At 33.8% G+C, this 27,136-nt stretch overlaps 1 non-coding gene across 1 annotated transcript; it reads left to right on the top strand.

Moving 5' to 3' along the window:
* The first annotated feature begins 23,717 nt into the window (after positions 1–23,717).
* Positions 23,718–23,824, top strand: LOC115701791 (small nucleolar RNA R71). The gene has a single exon (XR_004008771.2). It is a non-coding gene; the product is annotated as a small nucleolar RNA R71 (small nucleolar RNA).
* The last annotated feature ends 3,312 nt before the right edge of the window (positions 23,825–27,136 follow it).

Below are 27,136 nucleotides of genomic sequence, written 5' to 3'. Positions count from 1 at the left end.
ATTATTACACTTGCAACTAATTCTTAAAATTAATATTTTAACCCTAAAATTTTTTAAATTTATATTTTGTTAGCAATTCATTATTTTTATTTACTTTTTATTGTTAATTGTCATATTAGAATTTTTAAGTATTGTCTACATGAACACATTGCATATGTGTCACACTTTTATTCATCCAACATTTTTTTTATCTCGATTTCTTTGTCACCTAAACTCTATCAAGAAAAAAAAACTTCGCGCTCTCTCTCTCATCGGAACACCATTGTACCATTGACCACCCAATAGAGCATCGTCCGTCTCCTTCTCTATCCGACGGAGCTAGATGCCTTATTCTCCAGTAAGTGTGTGAGAAAGAGAAAGACCATTTCAAATCTAATTTCATGCCATGAGAAAGAGCACCGTAACTTATTTCTCAAATCCAAATCATTACCAACAAAACACACCTATTTCTCATATTTAAATCAATACTAAAGAAACACAAAAGAAATAAAATACAAAAAATAAATCCAAATTCAATAATTATCATAATCGTTTTTCTCTATTTTTTTTTACTAGAAAAAAGTGTTTTAATTTCTTGAATAAATGTTAGATATGATTATCTGTGTTTGTATTTATTTGATTCTAAGTTACATTTTTTTTTATTTTTTTTTTAAAAAAAGAAATTTAAACTAAGTTCGTATTACTTTTTTAGTTTGAAAATAGTTCTAACTTACATTTTAAAATTCAAAAATGATTAATTAATAAAAAAAAATACCATAAAATATCTATTTTATAACTGACATGTTAGAAAACCGTTAATTTTTTAGATAAAAGGGGTAAAAGTCTACATCGAGAGTATTTTTGCCAAGCAAAATAATTCAGGGGTAAGAGTTTATAAGTTCTATAATTCGGGGTAAAAAACTATTTTGTCCTTAATTTTAATCATAGATAATTAAGTACATCTATTTTAATTGTATAATTAAAATAAATTGTATATAATAATTTGTAAAATTTAAATGTGTCACAATTATTATTCTAAAAATGTTTAAGCAACATGTACCACAAAATTAAATTTATTAAGTAGCTACCAAGTATTAACTCTATGATACTAAAATTTTAGTAATTAAATAAAGACTACTTTGTGTGATTAAATCTAAAAAAATAGAATTTTTAATTTTTATACTTGTATGTAGTTTTTTATTTGTATTTCTACAGAAATTCATATAGAAACTCGTAAAGTAATTAACGGAATAACTTAAATTACAATTAAAATCCATACAATAACCTATATAAAAATTACTAGAGCAGCCTAAAACCAAAAATTTAAAAATAAAAAATTAAAAATTAATATATAAGATAATTTCTCAAAAAAAAAACTTTATTATTATATACAATAAATAAATATTTAACAAAAATATTTTCTCGTTATAGTTTAATGTTCAGTATTTTATTCAATAATTTTTCTATTGTTTATGAAAAATAGCCTTAACATTTCACCGTAAAAGAAAATTCATGTAAAAGACATTGCAGCGATTTTGTTTTATTTGTTTTAAGGTAAAATTAGATTTTTGATAAATCATAGTTTTTTAAAAATTTTATTTTTTGTTTTTTTATGTAGAAAACCAAATAAGTAGATCCACTGTTAATTTTTGTCTTTCTATAGTTAATGTATAAAAAAATTCAATTGCCAAATAAAAAATTAATTAAAGTGTGTTCTATGATTAAGAAATAACATTAAATATTATGTTGGCACACTACTAAATTACAACAAACTTTTAATATATAATAGTAGAATTTATATATATGAAGTATTTTCCATTGAAAAGATAAGTATATTTATGTATTTCACTAGAAAATTATAGCATCAAATGTTGATCAAAACGTGGTCTTTTATATTTTTCTTACACTTTCGTGAGTCATCCAGTTTGGATTAGTTGTTATTTTTAACTATTATTATTGAAATTAATAAATAAATACCTAAAATGGTTAAGACAGCATGACCACGAAAGTTGATGCTGAGGCATACACCAGGAGATTTCCCAACTCAACCCTTGATCGTTATCTGCAGCTTTCCGTTTCTACCCCTGGTCCCCACATTCAACTGTTCCCCTCGGTTATTCACCTAATCTGTCCAAAAGTGTCATTTTGCTTGCCCCCATGAGGGCTCGATGTTTCCAGAGGTTTCTATTATTGTTAATAGTATTATTAATAATTTCATATTTTTCTTGTTCAAAGATTTTTTTTTTTTAATTTCATATTTTTCTTGGGTATAGGATCACAGCTTTTCATATCGACCGTTGGCTTAAAGTAGATGAAGAATTAAATAGTTTAGAGAATTGAGATTGTAACGGTTATATTTTCATTTCCTTTTGTGGCTGTGAAACCCTATCATGGTCCCTACAGGCTACACTACACCAGCCACTTTTTCCAACGGAACACTATTTAATTGGTTTTATTTTATATTTATTAAAGATGGGACAATTTTAAGTGCTCGTGTTCTCTATTTTTTACAACTATGACACCAAATTTGCACTGTCTTATCGTTTTTCATTTCAGAACCAGTGCACTGTCTTTCATCCCTATGTACTATGTATGTACACCAAAATATCACAAAAAGAGTGAAGAAATCAAATTCTTTTACATATTGGGTGGACATCTTGGAAGATATAAAAATTGTACTATAATTAACACAAAAAATTATTTTGTAATATATTTACATTAAATTTTAGTATTATATTTAAATACAAATTACAAAATAAAATTTAATATTTTTATTCAAAATATAAAAAAAAATTGGAGTAATTTGCGGCATAAATAATTAAGTTTAACTTTCAATTGCGAATAAATGCTTAAGTTTACTTTTTAGCGATAATAATACTTAAGTTATATTTTTAGAACTTTGTAGGTACTTCACCATTAAATTTTAATTCATTATCCACATGTTATTTTTTATTGGTATATTTAAATTATTTTTTTTAAATAAAAAATTTAGTGACATAGACCAATCAAGAATTACCACGTGACAATTTACTTAATACTTAACAGCCAAGTACCTACAAAATTTTCAATATTATAACTTAAGTATTATTACCACAAAAAATTAAACTTAAGTATTTATTTGTAACTGAGAGTTAAACTTAAGTATTTATGCCGCAAATTACTCAAAAAAAAAAATAATTATCATTAATTTTATATAAAATATAAATGTAAGCAGTTTATACTTTAATATAAAGTTAATAAAAAAAATATTAAAAAGGGCTATTTTCAAAAATATGAGAAAAATTATTAAGGTTATGATAAATATGGCATAAAAAGTAAATGCCACTAAATATGACATTATCTAACCAATCAAACTACAAATATGGTTTTTTTTAGAAAAAGCCCCATATAAAACATTAAAAAGAAATCTGAATTTAAAATTCATAAAAAAAAATAAAAACTTAATTAAATTACCATAAAAAATATCAAAATTCCCTTCATATTAATTTTTTTTTTTTTTAAAAAAATAAATAAAACTAAGTGATCGCCAAAGTTATCACTCGTGCTAGAAAAGTCACCGGAGTTTACTGCCGGCACCGGAAAAAGCGTCGGAGTAGCCGCCGGTGCCGGAAAAGTCATCTGAGTTGCCGCCGGTGCCGAAAAAGTCGTCAGAATTAGCATTGTCGCTGGAAAAGTCACCAAGAAACTGGTTTCTTGATGAAGAACCCGGTTTCTTGTGATTTTTCCTGTAATTTTACCGATGACAATGTCAAGTCCGACGACTATTCTGGAGTTTGATGTCGGTGCCAGAAAAGTCACCGGAGTAGTTGCCGATGCCAGAAAAATCACCGGAGTTATTGTCGGCGTCAAAAATGTTGTCAGAATTGGCATTATCGCCAGCAAAATCACCAAGAAAGTAGTTTTTTCATCAAGAAACCAGTTTCTTCACCAAGAAAGTGGTTTCTTCATCAAGGAACTAATTTTGTTACACAACAATAATAAAGATTATGAAAACAAAACAAAAATGATATACACTGAAAATAATTGAAATAAGTTTCATCAATCAACCAAATAGAGAAAAAAATTACAAAAAAAATTACCAAGAAACTGGTTTGTTCATCAAGAAATTGGTTTCTTGATGAAGAAAAAAAATCAGTTTCTTAGTGATTTTTCCGGTAATTTTTCCGGCGACAATGCTAATTCCGACAAATTTCCCAGAGTTTACTATCGGTACTGAAAAAGTCACCGGAGTAGCTGCGGGTGTATTAGTCATCAGAGTTTCTACCAATGCCAGAAAAGTCGTCAGAATTGCCATTGTCGTCAGAAAAATCACCAAAAAATTGGTTTCTTCATCAAGAAACCAGAAACCAGTTTCTTGGTAATTTTTCCGGCGACTATGCCAATTCTGATGACTTTTTTGAAGTTTGCTGTCGGTGCTGAAAAATTCGCTGGAGTAGCTGCTAGCGTCAGAATAGTCGTCAGAATTGGCATTATCAACGGAAAAATTACCAAGTACCAGTTTCTTGGTGAAGAAACCGGTTTCTTGGTAATTTTTTTAGTGATTTTTCTAGCGAAAATGCCAATTCTGACGAATTTTCTGGCGCTGGCAGGAACTCTAACGACTTTTTCGGCACCGACCGCTACTCCGATGACTTTTCTGGCACAGGCATCAACTCCGGTGTCTTTTCCGGCATCAATGGCAAATAAAACTTCCTAAACAAATAAAAACATAAAATATGAGATTTGAAAACCTAATTACGTATATATGGCATATCAAATACCATAAAAAGACCTAAAAACAAAAAAAATACCATATAAATTGGTCAAACTTAAATGTGTCATATTTGTTATAAGAATTTTTAAAATTCCATAGTAAGTGTAATTTCCTCTATTAAAAATAACATAAAAGTAAATACAAAGCAGTGCATTTATTATGATATAAATTTTACATCTAACCATATTGTGATCTAAATTTGGATCAACTTTTAGGGCATCATTGGAGCAAACTCTTTAGAATATGGGTTATATTTTAGTAATAGATCACTAATATATATCTCTATTTAGAGATGCTCTTATGTGTGATTTGGCATAATCGTATTACCATTACAATTTTATTGTTTTGTTTGATTTTAAAAATATTGTTGTAAGAGATAAAATAATCTAAGAGGTATAAAAATAATTTCATTTTGATAAGAGTAGCAAAACTAATGAAATGACGAGGCACGATACAAAGTAATGCCCTTAAATTCAAGAATGCAGCTGCTACTTATCAAAGACTAGTCAACCATATGTTTCACAACCAAATCGAGAACAATATGGAAGTCTATGTCGATGATAGGCTAGTTAAGTCGAAGAGATCTGAAGACCACATAAAAGATTTAGAGGAAAGCGTCAACATCCTACAGGAATATCAAATGAAGCTTAACCCTCTAAAATGTGCCTTCGACGTCCAGTTAGGAAAGTTTCTTGGATTCATTGTCAACTCAAGAGGAATTTAAGCGAATCCAAAAAAGATTAAGGCCTTACAAGACATGAAGTCACTGTCACAGATAAAAGACGTGTAAAGCCTAACTAGACGAATTGCTACACTTAGCAGATTCATCTCCAAGTCAACCGAAAAGTGTGTTCCCTTCTTTAATTTACTTAAAGAAAACGACAAAGAGTTTGAATGGACTGATGAGTGTGAGCAAGCCTTCCAAGCTCTCAAACATCATCTAGCTAGGCCTCATATCCCTCATATCCTATCTAAGCCAATAGATGGTGAAAAACTATACATTTATTTGGCAATCACCAAGCATGCGGCCAATGTTGCTCTGGTGCACGAGGAAGAAGGGATACAACACCCTATCTACTACATCAGTAAGTGTCTCATTGGGGCTGAGTCAATGTATCCCCCATTGAGAAGCGTGCCTACTGCTTGTTCCTGGCCTCTAGAAATCTAAGGTCATACTTCCAAGCTCACACAGTCAAGGTGATAACTGACAAACAACTTAGGCAACTTCTAATGAAGCCAAAAGCATTAGGGTGCCTACTCAAGTGGGTAGTTGAACTGGGTTAGTTTGAGATCACCCACCAGCCTCAAACAATAATCACAAGGCATGCATTAAGAGACTTCATTTCTGAATGCAATGGCCTTGAAGAAGACGATCCCATGATTTGTGAAGACTAGGTCCACACGCCTGAGACTACAGCTCAGGAGGACGTTTAACCTTCCTAGAAGCTCTATGTAGATGGATCCTCCAACGAGCACGGTGCTGGTGCTGGACTCATCTTAGTTACTCCAAAGGGATTTTGAACTCATAGCGCAATGCAGTTTCTAAAATCGCAACCAGTAATGAAGCTGAGTACGAGGCACTCCTAGCAATACTACGATTATCACTAGCAATTAAAGTTGAGTCACTCGAGATCTACAGTGATTCACAACTAGTTCTCAACAAATTATCAACGAGTATCAAGCTGAAGGGTCAAACCTAATCGCATACTTAAGAAAAGCTAAAGATCTATTAGCCCAGCTCAAGCACTCCATCAAACAAGTTCTGCATGAACAGAATACCAACACAGACTCACTAGCTAAGTTGGCTAGTACAACATATTTTGACACTCTTAGTGTAGTTTCCATTGAATACCTCACCAAGCGGAGCATTAATGAAGACACAGAGCGTATCTTGATGAACGAAAATATTCCATCATGGATGATCCTGATTGCACAATACTTAGAACAAGGCATTCTTCCAATTGATCATAGCAAAGCTAAGAGATTGATGAGAAAAGTAGCTCGCTTCATCATCATGGACAGAGTAATGTATAAAAGAAGCTTTTCAATGCCCCTTCTAAGGTGTGTCATGAAAGAAGAAGCCAAACTCCTCATGGTTGAGGTACATGAGGGATTTTTGGGAATTCATGCTAAGGGGTGAATAATGGTGAAAAATATACATTTAGCTTAAAGTTTAAAATAAATTAAATATGAATTAATATTTAAGTTCAAACTCACTTGAGTTTTCTGATCTATAATAGCTCCATGATTCTCAGCTTCCTAGAAGTAACTTGCCATTTGGAGCAGGTGATCACGCACGTTTTGATGAGGCCTCATCCGTACATTTATAAAATTCTTGGTCGCCTCAAATCGAGCTTGATCTGACGCCATCCCAAACAGTTCAGTCAACTAGTTCATGATTTCTGCAGCCGTGAGAGTATTTGCAAACCTTATCTTCAAGGTGTCGACCATGCTAGACAACATAAAGTATCGAGCTTTGTTGTTAGCATTCTGCCAATGCTCAAACTTTTCCTTAACTGCCTTGGTCGCATTCTCACCTGGCTGCTCAGGAGCCTCTTCATTTAACACAAACAGGGCATTTTCACCTATGAGAGCAATGTTAATGTTCTCTTTCTATTTGATAAAGTTAGCTCCAGAGATCTTGTTGTCAGTCAATAGTGACACCATGGGGTTGTTCATAGTCATAATGGGTACTACAAATATCAATAAATAGAAATCAAATAAGGTTCAATACAAAATCATACACATTCAGAAATTATTAAGCACTTAGAAAGTAGGAATGACAAGTGAAAATACTAAAACAAACAATCCTAAATAATTTCTAAGGTTTCCAACAAACTGGTACAGTACTTCATATTGGGTGAGAGTCAAAGATATCATTCATTGAATAGAGCAGTCAGCTCAACTAAAATGGACACCATTCTAGTAACCTTTTATTCGATCGAAAAGAGAATCTGACGTTGTTTCGTTTTAGTCGAAGGTCAAGGTCATTCTTATTTCATGAGCTTCTGCCATTGTTTCATACTTTGTAAGTCTTACTCTTAGCAACCACTATTTAGATGGACGCTACTAAGAATAAAACACTTACAATAATACTTATCTTTCGAGATTCTACGGCGTTAAATTACTAATGAACGTCCATCTATTGGGGATGAATCTCACTAAAACAAGAACTATGTAGCACCAACAATGGAGATCGAATATCCTTATAATAAAGTTCATTATTTAAAGTGTATTTTCATCTTTAATTTATTTTAATCTATTTATTTTAATTATATATTTATTCAATTAAAATTATTAATTCATATACTCTATATATAAATTTTAATTTAATATTTATAAAATTATACTTAGATAGATCTAAAAATAAATAAAATTATTTTTCATCTTAGTAATAATTCTCAATAAATATTACGAAAATTACTTGATTTAAGTTGGTCTAAAATTAATTAAAATTAATTTTCTATAAATATATATGGCAAAATTCAAAATCCAATGTATTTAAAATTAAATACGTTTTCGAAATGTATATAAAATAAAATAAAATAAATTCTGAAGAAATTTTTCCAAAAAAATGCCGAAAACATGAAAAAAGAAAGAGAAAAAGGAAATTATTTTCTACCTCGGAGGATGAAGAACACTTGAAGGCTTGATGAAGATAAAATTCCAAGGCTTTTATTAAGGCTTGAGCGTGGAGAACAAAGTGGGAGGAATGAAAAATTTGATTGAAAACTCTCTTATTTATAGATGAACTCAATTTCCTAATTCTAGAGCAATTGGGAGTCTTTTAAATTTAAAGTTGTAAAGCAAGAGGTAAATGATAAGATTTTTTAAGTGAAATTCAAAATTCCTATAGCAATAGGAATAGATTTTTTTTTAATTTAAAATGTAACCTCCATTCTTAATGCTACTACGATTAAAGAAAAAGATAAATGATAAGCAAAATATCAAAAGTCTTTTCTCTTCTTCTTTCTCTCTCTCTAATTTTTTAATGGCATTAACAAATAAGATTAGAATTTGAATCTAATTAATCCTAATGGCACAACAAATATACGGAAATTTCAAATTTTTAAAGAAAAAGATATAAGATAAGTGAAAAAAAAAGGATAAGTTTTTCCTCTTTTTCTTTGTTAATTAATTTTCAATAATTCGCAAGGACTAAGCAAGGGAATCAAAAGTCCTAATTTAATTGGGAATGAGAATCTCCTAAGATTTTTAAAATTGATGCCCATATGGTATTTTCAAGAGAAACGAGCTTAGTTCACGTCATCTAACCAACTACATGTTGGAAGTTATTTTACCAGGAACTTAGATCTACTCACAAGTATGTTGATTTAACAACTTAAATATGAACTTCTAAAACGATTAAAAATTAAACACATAAGAGTATCAGAAATCTTACATTGGGTGCAGCGGAATATATGTCTCCTCCCACTCAGATCTCTAACCCTTGATTCCTTTCTGTAGCAGAGTATAATCAAGATCTGAGCCCGATAGTCCTTCTTTGTTGTTTCTGAATTCTACACAGCCTTCCTCACTATGATTGAGGTATTACTTGATGTGTGTGGGCACTACTCTAGCACTTATAGATTTCGAAACAGTGAAGGAATAGAGAGAGAGAGAGAGAGAGAGAGAGAGAGAGAGAGAGAGAGAGAGAGAGAGAGAGAGAGAGAGAGAGAGAGAGAGAGAGAGAGAGAGAGAGAGAGGGTGGCGGCTCAGAGAGAATTTTCAGAGAGAAAATTCTGTCAGAATAATGTTGTGTATCAGTTGTGTTGAAATCTGAAGCCTTTGCCTTCTATTTATAGAAAACCACCCAGGGCTATGATTGAATTAATTGACATTTAATATTGAAAAAATCAAAGGGAAAAGGGAACTTAAGTGGCCGGCCTAGGCATTGTGGAAACAAGGCTTGCCACTTTTCTAACTTTCCTTTTCCTACACTGACAGTTTCCTGTTTTGTCAAAAACTGCCAATTCCTTTGTTCAACCACATAAATGTCAAATCTAATTATTTAATAATTAAAATTGATTATCAAATAATATATTGTCATTTATTTTATTAATAATGAAACTAATTAAAGTTTCCTAATTAATAAATTTGCCCTTCAAAATCTCTATTTACTGTTTTGCCCTTAATAAGTGATAAATTCTCAAATAGACACAGTCTATCTTGAGAATTTTAATTGATTAATTAAAATCAATTAAATGAGTCTTACAAGTAATATTATCTCAACTAGTAGGGGGACCATGGGTCTATATATCCGAGCTTCCAATAAGCAGATCTAGAATTTACCACTTAAATCCACTAACTTATTAATTCTTTGTTGAATCCACACATAGAACTCAGAATTGCACTCTCAGTATATAGAATGCTCTATATCTTCCACCATATAGACACATCATTAGTTATCCATTGTTATAATCCTAATGCGATCAATGATCCTCTATATGGATGATTTACACTGTAAAGGGACTAAATTACCGTAACACCCTACAATGTATTTTATCCTTAAAACACTTAACCCTGTATAAATGATATTTCAACTAAGTGAAATGAGTACTCAATCATTTATCTCGTTTGGTTAAGCTCGAAGGAAATCATCCTTTGCTTACTATTCGCCAGATAGAAGCTATAGATTCCATATTTATGTTAGCGCTCCCACTCAATCGCACTACCGTGTTCTCAAAATGTATGTATTGCCCTGACCAAAAATTAGGCTTAACTAACAAATCAAAGAACACGAATAACTTTCTTGAAATTGAGCCTAACCATATCAGGATTTCGATCATGTGATCTAGGATCAACTTATGATATTGAATTGAATAGATATTTACGGTAAGTTTCAAAAATCTATTTCAAAGTTCAATATCGGTCCATTCCAATGCATACTCCATGCATCCAACCTGAGCTTTACTTTAACCTATGTTCCGGAAAGAACATAACATTTCTCCAAATGCAAGTAAGCTCTGTTGTAGATTGTCATATCAGTAAAACCCAGTGTTCTGATAAATCTAGGAATACTTTATTCACATAGTCATGTTTACTTTCCACTGTGTTGACAACACAATAAACATGATCAAGTATGTGAAAAGGGGTTTGGATGAATTTATAAATCAAATAGACAAACAGTTGATTAAGTGAACCAAAACATACACAAATGAATGAAAAAATACTTCTGTTACTTTATTGATATTGAATAATCTGGATTACATTGAAATAGAGTTTTATTTAGGGCATAAAACCCAACACTACACACAACTGTAAAGTTGACTTGGGGGGCAAATGTTAACCTAGAAACTTTTCCTAGTGACATTGACATCGTTGTTTGACACATGGAAAGAAGGATGATGCCACGGTGTTGAGTAGACCCAAGTCATAACAGTCGACCTGGGAGGGGACCCTAGCCCTGTGCGCAGGTTGACTTTGGGAGCTTCGGGATGGAATTTCGGACTTCAATAACTTGAATACAACTCACTATCTTTTAGTAATCTCTACTATGAATACATGGAGCAATCAAATCCAAGTCGTAGGAGCTGAAATTACACGAACAAGCACTTTGGAAGCCAACCTAGTCACCTAGGGTTTCACTCAGCGCCCAGGTTGACATTCCCACCTAGAGTTTCCGTTTTCAGGACCATCTTAGGGAAAATGAGTCAAACTTTGATTGGGATATCAACTAGACATACCGTAAAAATATTTGAGGCATCTAGAATCAGATTCAAAGCAAGTTCATTTTTGAGCACCCAGGGCTCAGGTTGAAAATTTGTCAATCTGGATGTCTTCCAAGTATTAGATCGATGATCTAATTTTTGCATCATCTTCTTCTTCCTCAAAAATGGAGAAATAGGTACTTTTGGGGAAGAAACAACACCTTTTGGGTGCTAAAAGCAAGGCCCAGCGCCCAAGTTGACACTTTATCATCTTGGGCTAATTTCGATGATGTTTTTTGAGAACTCTTCCGAGCATCTTCTCCATTTTCAAAACATATTAAGATTAAACTATTTTTAACTTTTGAAGGGCCATAATTGGGACCCAGTGCTCAGGTTGATTTGATGTCAACTTGGCTATTTCCAATCAAGTTCTCAAAAAAGTGTTACAGTAATTTTTTTCATCATTAGAAATAATGAAGATTCAAGCAAACTCGGGGAGAAAACCATAAACCTGAGCCCCTACAAATAGGTCCCAGTTCCCAAGTTGACTTGGTGCTGGGCCTAGCGCCCAAGTTGACAATCAACCTGGTGTGCTGGTTTCGATCACTCAAATGCGAAATCTAATTTGAGCAACGAATCCAGAATGGTAAAAAATGGGGTAGGATATCTCGTCCTCAAGTTCAAGAACCTTGGAAGTATCAAATGTTGGGTTTTATGCCCTAAATAAAACTCATTTCAATATAATCAGATTTACTTATTAATATAGATCAGAAATAACATTTAATGTTGCATGGTTCACATGATTTATTTCATGATTATATGTACATAATGTATAAATTCATCTGAAACCCTTTTCACATACTTGATCCTGTTTATTGTGCCGTCAACACATTGGAAAGTAAACATGACTATGTGAATAAAGTCTCCTAGATTTATCAGACACAGGGTTTTACTGATATGATAATCTACAACAAGAGTTTACTTGTATTTGGAGAAATACTATGTTCTTTCCAGAGCATTGGTTAAAGTAAAGCTCAGGTTGGATGCATGGAGTATGCATCGGAAGGGACCGATATTGAACTTTGACTTAAATTTAATTAAACTTACTGTAAAATCTATTCAAGTCAATATCGCCTAGTTGATCCTAGATCAAATGATCTTAATCCTGTTATGATTAGGCTCAATCTTGAAAGGCAATTCGTGTTCCTTAAATTGTTAGTTAAGCCTACTTTTAGGTCAGGGTGATACATACATTTTGGGAACACGGTAGTGCAATTGAGTGGGAGCGCTAGCATAAACATGGAATCTATAGCTTCTATCTGGCGAATAGTAAGCAAAGGATGATCACCTTTGAGCTTGACCAAACGAAAATAAATGGTGGAGATCTCATTTCACATAAGCTGAAATATCATTTATACGGGGTCAAGTGTTTTAAGGATAAAATACATAGTAGGGTGTTACGGTAATTTAATCCCTTTACTGTGTAGATCGTTCATATAGAGGATAATTGATCACATTAGGATTATAACAATGGATAACTAATGATGTGTCTATATGGTGGAACATATAGAGCATTCTATATACTGAGAGTGCAATTCTAAGTTCTATGCGTGGATTCAACGAAGAATTAATAAGTTAGTGAATTTTAATAATAAATTCTTGATCTACTTATTGGAAGCTCGGTTATATAGACCCATGGTCCCCCCACTAGTTGAGATAATATTGCTTGTAAGACTCATGTAATTGGTTTTGATTAATCAATTATAATTCTCAAATTAGACTATGTCTATTTGTGAAATTTTCACTAAGTAAGGGCGAAATTGTAAAGAAAGAGTTTATAGGGGCATATTTATTAATTATGATACTTTGTATGGTTCAATTAATAAATATGATAAATGACAATATTATTTAATAATTATTTATAGTTATTAAATAGTTAGAATTGGCATTTAAATGGTTGAATTAGAAAATTGGCGTTTTTGAGAAAATCAGATGCAGAAAAGGTAAAACTGCAAAATTGCAAAAAGTGAGGCCCAAATCCACTAGTATAGGGCCAGCCACTTTTGTAGGAAATTTAAACTGATATTTTCATTATTTTAATGCCAAATAATTCAAACCTAACCCTAGTGGAATGCTATAAATAGATAGTGAAGGCTTCAGGAAAATAACACTTAAATTTTCTATTTTTCCTTCATAGAAAAACCTGAGCCTTTCTCTCTCCCTATCTTTAGCTGCCACTTCTTCTTTCTCTTCCCTCTTGAATTTCGAAATCCTTAGTGTATGAGTAGTGCCCACACACAACAAGTGATACCTCAATCATAGTAAGGAAGATCGTGAAGAAAGATCATCAGCAAAGGAGTTTCAGCATCAAAGATTCAGAGAAAGAGATCCAGGTTCAGATATTGATAATGCTCTGCTACAGAAAGGAATCAAGGGCTAGATATCTGAATGGAAGGAGTCATATTATTCCGCTGCACCCAATGTAAGGTTTCCTAAACTTTATATGTGTTTATTTCATCGTTTTAGAAAGTTCATATTTAGGGTGTTAATCAACATACTTGTGAGTAGATCTAAGATCCTGGTAAAATAAATTCCAACATCAAAATGACAACCCGGGAGTTCAGGAATGAGTACCCAGTGCCTAGGTTGACAAATGGCCTTGTGCATTGGGTTCTGCTTATCCAATTCTGATTCTATTTTCACCGTCTGTCTAGTTTTTCACAATAACTAAGATCCATGAAGTCAGAGAATCAAATTCATAACTTTGCATTTCTCATTTACAACCTATGAATCTCATTCGAAAATAAAGAGTTTTGACTCTCTCATTTCTGCAAAACAACAACATCTCCGAGAACTAGTGACCAGCTTTGCCAAAATATAGAAACTAACTAATTGATGTCAAAATATCGCTTAGACATCTTAAAGTACATACCTTGGATGTCCTTCCACTTACCCAACATCCAGGTTGACGTCATATGTCAACCTGGGCGCTGGAATGTCAACCTGGGCGCTGGATGTCAACATGTGCACTAGGTCATGAACTGACTTTAGTAAAACAACCATAACTCACTTAATATTGATCTGATTAACGTGATTCAACTTGCATTTTGAAGCTAATTCAATGGTTTATCAAGTAGTGGGTCCAACTTCAATTATAATTTTGAAGCTATCAACCACAAATTTCACCCCAAGGGAGTTACGAAAATAGGCTCCGAGTTACCCGCGACGGGTCTCGCCAGGCTCTTAAAAATGACTATCACCATTACAAGCTAATTTTCACTATTGGATAATCATTTACGGTAAAAATCGTCTAATTTGTATTTTCTCCTATTTTTTGTGGGCTTCCTTCACCTATAAAAGGAGAGCCCCCTTAGTTCATTTTTCACATTCCGTAAACTACCCATAAGGTCAAAGCTTCTTTCTCTCTCTAGAAATTGGAGCTTCTAACACTTAGCCTTTTCCTGTAATATCATCTCGTGAGAAATAAAACTCAAAGTAGACATATCTCCATTACTGTTGTGATACGGGGAGTGAACTGCTATAAATTTGTTGTGTCTCTTTATTTTTACTTAACAAATATTTCATTCTTGCCAATCTGGCAAGCAAGTGTGGCTTAGAAGTCTAATCTAGATTTTTGAGTCAACACCAACCTTGAGAAGCTTTTTCTCCTACATGTTCATTTTTCTTATTAATACCATGAGCAATATTAACCTTAAAAGAGTGTAATGTCAACTTGAATGATTCTCTACCCCAACAATACTCATCCCATCTCCCACTGTCAATGATGTCAATTTCAACCCTACTAACTCTTTTTCTTTCGTGTTACTCAGAAGAAAACAATGAATAAAATACAACACAACAACCTTCAAACTTAAGGCATCATCATTACCCCATACAAAACACGACACCGCATCTTTTATAGATTTTTGTGTAATCTATTTAACACCGCAAAAATAGGTGTCAATAATTAGGTTTAAATCCTGAGAAAAATCAGTTTTGTTGCAATCTCCCATACAATCAAAACTAGAAATTAAGGAGAACTCTTCAACACTAAAATGACCACAACGACTAGGAATATTTGCCCGAAATTCCTTCACATTGGGTTGTTGGACCTCTCTTAGCAGAAGCCCATGAACAATTTTCAAGTAGAATTTAAAAGATGGAATGTACAAATATTTATCAAATTGGGTAGCACAGAACATTGCCTTGACATTTGCGGAAATATTGGCATTAAGATTCTCAATAATTCTATAACAACAAGTTGATACAACTTTAGATTTATAATGAATAGATGAAATGAATTTGCATTCCCATTCTTGAAATCAAACTAAAAAAGTGTAATGAGCAAAGAAAATTTAAAAAACAACGAGAACAACTGGAACACACCTAGTATTAAACTATAAATAAACAACAAAATATCAAACCACAATATATGTTAAAAATCAGCCAAAGAACACCGATAAACATAAAAATACATAGCCAAAGATTCATTACAAAAAAAAATGACAAATATGAATATAAATATATAAGATAATAAACAATAGTTTATAAGGAAAAAATAAAAAAATAACCTAAATCTAACAAATATTCCAAACAATAATAATATATCTAATCAAACATTACAACAACTAAAAAATATAAAACCTAGAAAAAATCGAATGAAAAAACACAATCCAGAACAAATATAATATTTCTATGTTAGGACAAAACGAAAATGAAGCCCTAAGAATTTCATATGGTTGCTTCTTCAACTTCTTAGTCTCAGGGAAAGAACTCTTTTCAACAACATTACTCTTTGATTTCTTCTGAAGAGGGCAACGATCATGTTTCGTTACAGGTGGAGCAAAATCATAATCATCATCTTCATTAATGGGACATTTTCCTGTAGTTTTGTTGGCCTGAGATTTAAGACCCGTTTTTTTTCTTCTCAGATTTTTCAACAATGGAGAAGGGAAAGATGAAAACCAAGTAACAACCATCGATATAGCAGTGCATAGAAGAAAAAAGAAAGGGAAAAATGTGGGCATTTGCTAAAATGAAAGTTCAAGATGATGGAGGAAAATAGTTCTTTTGGAACGAAAATAGGATTTTGATCATGGAGAGAAACATTTTCAGTAAACGAAAATAAAAAATAGAAATAGAAACCAAAAATAAAAAAGAAAATGATAAGAAAAGAGTGGAAAAATTAGTTGAGTGTCAATCAAAACACATGATATCATCAATGTATACAATGTGTGTAAGAAATATATTGGTAAATAAAATAATGATAAAGGTAAAATATTGTCCAATTCGTATGTAGTTAAAAGGGTAATAGAAGTGTTATTTTGTATTTTTTATGTAATTTTTTTTTAAAATAATCAATATATAATTAGATTGAATCTAGATATATTTAAGAGATATTTACATAAATGTAGAAAAAATTAAGCTAGTTTACATAAATATGGTAAGAAAACTTAATAGGAAAAAAAAAATATGGTATTTAAAATAAAAACTTAACATATATGAGATATGTCACTTTTAATTCCCATAAAAAATATTAAAATTCCCTTCATATTTTTTTTTTTAAAAATAAAACAAATGAAACTACAGTGATCGCCGGAGTTGTCACTGGGGCCGAAAAGTCGCCAGAGTTTGGTGCCGCCACCAAAAAAGTTGTCGGAGTAGCTATCGGTGTCTCGCCGGAGTTACTGCCTGCATCGAAAATGTCGTCAGAATTAGAATTGTCACCAGAAAAATCACCGAAAATACCAAGAAATTAGTTTCTTCATCAAGAAAAGAAACCAGTTTCTTGATAATTTTTTCGGTAATTTTTCTGCCAACAATGCCAAATCCGACGACTTTTCCAAAGTTTGCTGTTGGTGCCAGAAAAGTCACCGGAGTAGTTGTTGGTGTCTGAAAAACATTGGAAAAATCACTTCAGAAACCAGTTTCTTAGTGATTTTTCCAGCGACAATGCCAATTCCAAGAATTTTTCGAATTTTGCTATCAGTGCCAGAAAAGTCGCTGTTACGAATTTTATGGTTATTACGCAAGTGTACGCAATCAAGTAGTATCTCACGCAAGTGAGGTCGAACCACAGGGAATTGGATTAAGTACTACTGAACTATACTTATGATTCTATTCAGTAAAATAATAAGTTTGCAATTTGAAAGTAAATAACTCAAAAATTAAAGAGAAAATAAACGAAGATTAATCAAGATGAGAGATTAGGGAGGTGAATCCTATTGATAAGCTACCAATGTTAATACCTAATTGCTATCCTTATCTCAATGTGAATGACAGATTATAAATTAACCTAACTCTTTTCAGATCTTTTAGGTTCTAAATAATATGTTCTCTAATTAACTTCTTAATTAAATCAACACAAAATCAGCATTAAGCAATAATCTATTAGTCACTGAGGCTATGTAAATACTTTCGTTTTACATCAAAACCTAGACTATCCAAATTTTAGCATTCTCAATTCTCACTTTTCAGATTTCGAATTGAGATCATTAAACATGTAAAAGGTGATCAAGCTTGCACATGGAATTAAACATAAATAAAGATAGTATTCACACATAAGATGAAGGAATGGCAATTATTTATTAACTAGGCATAAACTTAAACAACAATCATCATCCTCCCTTATTGGGAAATTTAGTTCATAATAACTCTAAAAACATCCATGATTAATTCAGAAATAAAAACAAACATAAAGAAGAATTAAAAGGGTAAAAGAAAGAAACTAGAAGGTGGTATCGCTCCGGGTCTTCAAGATAGCTTCCTTTCCACTTGCCTCCACTATTAGGTCTGTTTTTGCTTGATTCTGACCTTCAGTGTCGTATTCCTTATATAGGGATGAGTGGTGTGCCTCCAATTGAGAGAAAAATCAAAATTAGGTCAAATCTGCGATTTCCGTACCTAGTCGCGACCAGCATTTAAGCTGGTCGCGACTACAGGCAAACCTCAAAAATTGAAGGTTCTGCCAAACCTCGAAGTCGCGACCAGGGTCGCGACCAGGAAAAAGGGTCGCAACCTGGCTCAATGGAAGTCGCGACTACTGTAGCTTCTGGAGACGAATTTTTCCAATTTTTTCCAGTTTATCCCAGTTTTTCGCCATTTGACTGAATTTGAACTTTAACACTCCAGGAACCTGAAATAATGAAAATTAAGCGTAAAACTGCTCCAAAAGACACCAATAGACGAGATAATGCTAACTTTAAAGACCCGAGACATAGGCTAATTATAACCTAACAAAATCCCCCAAACTAAATTCTTACTCGCCCCCGAGTAAGATAAAAAAAAAAAAACTAACAATGATATCAGATAATTACTATGCTGCTGACTCATGCTCTGTTTTCTACTTGCATAAACTAGAATTTTGATCCTACTAACTCTAACAATTAACTCGGATGCTCCATAAATAACACTATGTACAACTGCAACAATTTACTCAAATGTGAAACATTGTTATAAAAGTCTTACTCTTTCCATTAATTCCACAATCCGATAACTCATAAGCTTGCATGCTTACCTTTCTCCACTAATGTTGACAATGTTCTTCGGAATCATTAGGTCTTTTCAAGGCTTAGGTAGTATGGCTCAGATATTCAGGGATAGGCAAAAGACAATTTTGGCTCAAGATATCATAAGCACACAAACAGAACCCACAAGCTTTTTACTTCTCTTTTTCTAAAATCCCATACTGTTCCCAAATTTACCAAGATTGATAGAAGACATCTCTACTATTTTCCAACATCACTGAAATCATATATTTTTTTTTAACACATATTTTTACTTTTTCGTAGTGTTTTTTTTTTCATATTCTTTTTTTTTTCAGTGACATTGAATTACACAATTTTTTTTCTTCTCATTCTTACAAGTTTTCTCCCTCTCACTATTTCCTCACACTAAATGTTTCTCCTCCCCCAAACTAATCATGTAGCTTATGATATCATGGATAACATGGTGAAGAAAAATTAATAGTGTGGTTGCAAAATTTTTCAAATCAATGGGTGAAAAACATAACAGGTTTAGGCTCAAAAGGTTCACTAGGGATACACATTATTATGGTAGGCTTGAAAGGCTCAAACTATCCAACAAATGTCTAAGTCATGTCCCAATTGAACACTATCAAGGATTTCGCCTCAAAAGAATAAACATGCAAGTTCTAAGCTATCCTGTTAATCCTACCACAACCCATAGTAAAACAGTTATAACAATTTTCACAGATTGAGTAATTACAATTAAACACAGGTTTCTAAGCATCCAAACTAATCCAAAGAGTTAACAGAATCAAGCACACAGTTATTTTACAATTTCAGAACACATCGCACTAATCAGCAGTATACAACTATCATCAAGCTTATTGCCATTCCTTAACTAAAACAAAAAACTAAAACAGAAAATTAAAATGCAGAAATTAAAGTGCAGAATTTAAAATTTTTAAGTCTCTCCCCCCAAACTAAATATTACATTGTCCCCAATGTATACAGTAATATGCAGAGAGAAGAAACTTACCTGAGACCCTTTCAGAAAGGGTTGGGTGGTGGCGGCTGGTCATAGGGATAGAACCGAGGAGGTTGTGCTAAATAGTTCGGGTCATCAATCCCAATATTCATTCTGTTGATAAGAGAGTTGAGTTGCTGAACTTGTCCCTCATCATAGATACTCCTTTGCACCATGTACTGTTGCATGTGGTTGTTCTGCTGAATTATATAACTCAGCTGTGCATGAGTGTATTGTGTTGTAGGATCGATGGGCCCAGGCAATTGTAGGGGTTGCTCCTCTTCTTCTTCAACACTAGGCTCGCGTTGCCGCCTACGCCCTTGCGGTGCATCAGGTGGTGGCTGGCCATAGGGATGTGGCTCTTTCAGCCTGTTAACAAAGGCGATGTCCATCTTGCGAAGTGGCAACACCGTGTTGTCATACTCTAACTGGGGAACTTCATATGCCCCGCAGAGTTCTGTGATAACTCCTGCCAAACCAAAACCACCTCCCGTGGCTCCTTGCACGATCTGCTCAATGCTTTGCCTTATGACTTGTCCAATGTTAATGTTGTACCCCTTCATTATGGCGTACACATATTTCAAGCCATCCATTTGGACATCGGAAAAATGCTTGTTGGGCACTAACCGAGCACTCACAAAGTACAGCCATGTTTTTGCCACCAGGTTCAGCTCACACAGGTATAGAATATTTGGCGACCCCTCGGTGCCATCATTGTCATGGAACCTCAACCCAGGAAATCCCACTGTCTCTGCCACATCCACCATGTCAAACTGCTCTTCCTCCTCAATAATTCGGAGGCGTTGTTCTTCCCTAGTGTAATCTTGGACAGAGAACATCACATTAAATGCATCAGCAGTAGCGGGAACTTTCTTTCCACGCAACTTCACTTCCCCATTTCGGCAGTCAGGCCAATTCGCAAGGAATTCACAAGCCATAGTAACATTAGCCCGACCGTGAGTATCTACAAAGCTCCCCCACTTCATTCTTTCTATTTGAGCTCTGATTGTTTCAAATCGAGGTTGGCGCCTCAAGGGATTTTCCGGGAATTCAATACCCCGATCTTCAATATAAGCCCTATTCTTTAACCTCATGAAGCGATTGTGGGCCTCAATGTTTCCAAAGCGGGTCCTATCAAAACCCTTTGGTGGTGGGTTTGAATACGAACCCTCCTCTACATTCCTAGTCCTCTTGGGTGCCATTTTTTTCTTTGCCCTCTTTTTTTTCGAATATTTTTTTTTAGGGCAGCACTTCCCCTTAATTTTTATCTATCCCAAAAATAAAAAATTCACTCAAACAATATTCCCAAACACTCAATACCACAATACAATAATGACAAACCCAATATCAACAATATTTTTGCACAACACACATTTATATCACTCAAAATCTAGAAAAAGTTAATCAAATTCTTTAAAGATTGAAGAAAGTGATACTTACAAACCCAAAAAAGCTTTACTCCACCTCCATTGTTGAATGTTCTTGAAAGCTTGAGGTTGAAGTTGAAGACAATGGTGATTTTTGGATTTGGGCTATTATGGGTTATTTTTGGTATGGGTTTTGATGATATGTGTAGATTGTTGGGTGAAATTGGGTTTTTGAATGGAATGGGATTAAGAAATTTAAGAAAAGATGAAAAGATTGAAGATTGGAGATGAAAAATTTGAAATTTTGAGATGAAAAGGGGTAGGGTTCGGCTGAGAGGTTTTAAATTTTGAAATTTTTGGTGTAGGGTTGAATGAGGGGGAAAATTTTGAATTTATAGAAAATTCGTGAGCAAGTCGCGACCTGGCCTAGGGCAAGTCGCGACTAGCTTACGATTGATTTTTATGCCTCTCTGGAAAATCAGGAAGTCGCGACTGGGGTCGCGACTTGGAAAATAGGTCGCGACTTGGCCAAAGGCTAGTCGCGACCACTGGGCTCCAGGTCGATTTTTTTTTTCACGCTTTTCACGATTCAATTAAAAAAAATAATGTCTGGTACTAATCTAAAAAAAATTGAAAATACTAACAATACTAAAGCATACTAAAACATAATCAAAAGTCTGAAAAAAAATTAAAGAAAAACACTTGGGTTGCCTCCCAAGAGCGCTGTCTTTATCGTCATACAGCTGAACGCTGAGCCTTGTACTTCACTTTTGCGCCAGGATCATGGCGGACTTGGCTTGGTCAAATTGACCTCCCAAGTTGATAATTTCAGAGTTTTGCACCAGAATAAGTTCATTTTCAGAATTCCCACACACCAATCTTTTCCAACGTCGCCGAATCGTTCGAAGTCGCTCTTTAGGCTTTGCTTTCTTCTTATCAGCTTTTGCAGAAGAACTCTTCACTATCTCAATCTTACAACAGGTAGGAATGTCGGTTGGGGCAAAATCATTAAAAATGACCTCTTCATCTTGCACTCGCAACTTTAACTCCCCCTTTTAAACATCTATTAATGCTCGGCCCGTGGCTAAGAATGGTCTTCCCAAAATAATGGGAATAGTTGAATCTTCTTCCATATCAAGAATTAGGAAATCAGTAGGGAAGATAAACTTACCAACCTTCACCAGTACATCTTCAATTATCCCACGAGAATGAGTCAAAGAACGATCTGCCAGTTGTAAAGTCGCTGTTGTAGGCTTTGCTTTTCCCAATCCTAGCCTTTTGAAGACAGACAATGGCATTAGATTAATGCTTGCTCCCAAATCACACAGAGCTTTGGTTTCCACCGAACCCCCTATAGAGCATGGAATATTGAAACTACCCGGATCTTTAAGCTTGGACGGTAGTTTCTTTTGCAAAATGGCGCTACACTCCTCAGTTAATGCCACTGTTTCATAGTCCTCCAATTTTCTCTTCTTAGACAATATCTCCTTCATGAACTTCACATAACGGGGCATTTGTTCCAAGGCTTCAGCAAAAGGAATGTTGATGTGTAGTCTTTTGAAGACCTCTAGAAATTTTGTGAACTGCTTGTCTAGATTGGTCTTACGGAGTCTCTGAGGATAAGGTATCTTTTCATGATGATCAATACTGATTGGTGGGGACTGTTGTGGTTGTGTTGAGCTATCAGTAGCCTTCTCTACTGTTGGTGTTGGGGTTGGCACTGGTTGAACTTTAATCTCCTTATTTACATCAATTGGTTGTGTCAATTCAGGCCCATCATACTTCTTACCGCTCCTCAGGGTAATTGAATTGCAGTTTTCCTTAGGATTAATTTCAGTTGTACTAGGCAAATTTCCTTGAGGACGGGTTGCTACCTGAGTTGCTAGTTGGCCCATCTGAGTCTGCAGGTCTTTAATGGAAGATCTAGTTTCAGTCATGAATTGTAGCAATAAATCTGTCTGCAAACCAGAATTTCCACCAGAGGTTTGTTGCTGATTAAACTGTTGGTTCTGATTCTGGTTCTGATTTCGTTGCTGATAGAACCCACTGTTTCTTCGGTTATTACCCTGGTTGAACCCATAATTGTTGTTATTATTCTGTGAAAAATTTCCAATGGCTTTAGCTTCATCCATTGGCAAATCATCCACATCTGCTTGACACTCTGAAAAGTGGTGACTTCCTCCGCATAACTCACAAACAACTTGGGCTTGTTTAGCTTGCCCTGCAATTAGCTTTGTCAATGCCTCAACCTGAGCTGTCAACTTTGTGATGGCATCCACCTCTAACACACCAGCTACCCTCTTTGATTGACTTCTTTCAGTTGGCCACTGCTGATTATTTAGAGCCATCTCCTCCAATAGATCATACGCCTCATTAGCACTTTTTCTCATAAAGGCTCCACCAGCTGCTGCATCTATTAGAGTTCTAGTGTTTCCTACCAACCCATTGTAGAAGTTGTGGACCAGCATCCACTTCTCTATACCATGATGAGGGCACTTTCTGATCAGATCTTTAAACCTCTCCCAAGCCTCATGGAGAGATTCATTATCTTGTTGGCAAAAGTTATTGATTTCTCCTCTCAGCTTTGCAGACTTGGCTGGAGGAAAGAACTTTGACAAGAATTTCGTTGCCAGATCATTCCAGGTGGCAATAGAGTTTGGTGGCAAGGAGTTTAGCCAACTCTTGGCTCGTTCTCTGAGAGAGAATGGGAACAGTCTCAGTCGAATGGCATCATCACTAACTCCATTAACTTTAAAAGTTTCACAAAGTTCCATGAAGTTAGAGAGATTCAGGTTAGGATCTTCAGAAGGGAGGCCACCAAACTGAACTGAAGACTGCACCATTTGAAGTATGGCAAGTTTGATCTCAAAGTTATTTGCATCCACTGCCGGTGGCCTGATACATGACTGCACTCCCGTCAGAGTAGGGAGAATGTAATCTCTCAAGCTGCGGCCATTAGCTTGATCTTCTACGGCGCCACCATTATTACCGTTATTACCTCCATTGTTTGCAGCATTAGCAGCCATGATTTCTGAAGTTTCAGCAGTTGCTGAAACTCCTTCTTGCCTCTTGTTCTTTCGGTTTCTCCTACAAGTTTTCTCGATTTCAGGATCAACTGGTAATATGACAGCTTGTCCTTGACGGCGCATACACTTATGATTCCTGAAATGGATCACGAAAATATTGCAAGAAAAAGGTTAGAAAAATCAGCAAGAGAAAATATACCAAAGTAGAAGTTAGTATAATTTGTGTAATATTAATCTTTAAACAATTCCCCGGCAACGGCGCCAAAAACTTGTTACGAATTTTATGGTTATTACGCAAGTGTACGCAATCAAGTAGTATCTCACGCAAGTGAGGTCGAACCACAGGGAATTGGATTAAGTACTACTGAACTATACTTATGATTCTATTCGGTAAAATAATAAGTTTGCAATTTGAAAGTAAATAATTCAGAAATTAAAGAGAAAATAAACGAAGATTAATTAAGATGAGAGGTTAGGGAGGTGAATCCTGTTGATAAGCTACAAATGTTAATACCTAATTGCTATCCTTATCTCAATGTGAATGACAGATTATAAATTAACCTAACTCTTTTCAGATCTTTTAGGTTCTAAATAATATGTTCTCTAATTAACTTCTTAATTAAATCAACACAAAATCAGCATTAAGCAATAATCTATTAGTCACTGAGGCTATGTAAATACTTTCGTTTTACATCAAAACCTAGACTATCCAAATTTTAGCATTCTCAATTCTCACTTTTCAGATTTCGAATTGAGATCATTAAACATGTAAAAGGTGATCAAGCTTGCACATGGAATTAAACATAAATAAAGATAGTATTCACACATAAGATGAAGGAATGACAATTATTTATTAACTAGGCATAAACTTAAACAACAATCATCATCCTCCCTTATTGGGAAATTTAGTTCATAATAACTCTAAAAACATCCATGATTAATTCAGAAATAAAAACAAACATAAAGAAGAATTAAAAGGGTAAAAGAAAGAAACTAGAAGGTGGTATCGCTCCAGGTCTTCAAGATAGCTTCATTTCCACTTGCCTCCACTATTAGGTCTGTTTTTGCTTGATTCTGACCTTGAGTGTCGTATTCCTTATATAGGGATGAGTGGTGTGCCTCCAATTGAGAGAAAAATCAAAATTAGGTCAAATCTGCGATTTCCGTACCTAGTCGCGACCAGCATTTAAGCTGGTCGCGACTACAGGCAAACCTCGAAAATCGAAGGTTCTGCCAAACCTCGAAGTCGCGACCAGGGTCGCGACCAGGAAAAAGGGTCGCGACCTGGCTCAATGGAAGTCGCGACAACTGTAACTTCTGGAGACGAATTTTTCCAATTTTTTCCAGTTTATCCCAGTTTTTCGCCATTTGACTGAATTTGAACTTTAAACACTCCGGGAACCTGAAATAATGAAAATCAAGCGTAAAACTGCTCCAAAAGACACCAATAGACGAGATAATGCTAACTTTAAAGACCCGAGACATAGGCTAATTATAACCTAACAGTCGCCGAAGTAGCTACCAATGTCAGAAAAATCACCGATAAATCACCAAGAAATTAGTTTTTTCATCAGGAAATCATTTTTTTCATCAAGAAACTGGTTTCTTCTTCTTGGAATTTTTCAGTGACAATACTAATTTCGACAACTTTTCTGGCGCCGACATCAACTCCGATGGCTTTTCCGACGCCAACAGCTACTTCTGTGACTTTTCAGATACTGACAGCAAGCTCCAACGACTTTTTTGGTACCAATAATAAATAAAACTGCCTAAACAAATAAAAATATTAAATATGAACTTTGAAAACCTAATTTACATATATATGATATATGAAATACTATAAAAATACCCAAAAACAAAAAAATATCATATAAATTGGTCAAACTTAAAAAATACCATATTTAAAAAATAACTTTAAAAATGTAAGAAAATAGAGTCGACAATAACTATCATCTTTAAAAATTATGAATAATTAGTCTTCAAATCAAGTTTTATTGAATAATGTGGATGCATCATTTCAATCTGTATATTTGTAAATTAATATATAGTTTTATTTTGATCTTTATTGAAATTATAATAAAGATTATATTTTTTTTTGAATAAATACAATATATTTTTTTTTGAGGAAAAAATACAATATATAATTATGCCATAAAAATTTTTTAAATTGTATATTTTTCATTTGATGAAAACTCTTAAATGATTCTACAATGCACCCCCTTAAAATAGATGTATTGATGCACCCTCTACTTGTTTCGACATCCAAAAAAATTTTTTAGTCTAATTTTTTTTCATATTCATGTACGTTATAGCTATTTGAGATATCCTACAAAATTTTAAGAAATTTAGAATAATTTACAATATAGAAAACAATGTTCAAACAGTCTATTTTACACGCGTATAAAATAAAATAGTCACGCGTGCAACACACTACTTGAACACAATTTTCGGCGTGTTAAACTTTTCCGAATTTCTTAAAATTTTGCAGGATGTCTTAAATAAGTATAATTTACATGACCATGAGAAAAAATTTGACTAAAAAATTATTTCGGATACTAAAACAGATAGAGATGTATCGGTATATCCCTTTTAAGGGGGTGCATTATAGAATTTCCCGAAATTATTAATATACTCTTACTTATTGTTTTTGGACATTTCTAGAGTACACACCCCTAAACTGGGCGTACTAGTGTGACCGTTTAATATGACAATATTATTGGTTATAGTGTTAGGGTACACAGTATTGGGAAATTCTACAATTCACCCCCTTAAAATGGATATATTGATGCACCCCTATGTGTTTTAGCATCCGAAATAATTTTTTAGTCAAATTTTTTCTCATGGTCATGTACGTTATAGTTATTTAAGACA

This window comes from Cannabis sativa, unplaced genomic scaffold, assembly GCF_029168945.1.
Source record: "Cannabis sativa cultivar Pink pepper isolate KNU-18-1 unplaced genomic scaffold, ASM2916894v1 Contig3, whole genome shotgun sequence".
In the NCBI taxonomy this organism is placed as follows: domain Eukaryota; kingdom Viridiplantae; phylum Streptophyta; class Magnoliopsida; order Rosales; family Cannabaceae; genus Cannabis; species Cannabis sativa.
Note: the sequence above shows the minus strand (reverse complement) of the source record. Positions and strands in the feature narration are given on the sequence as shown.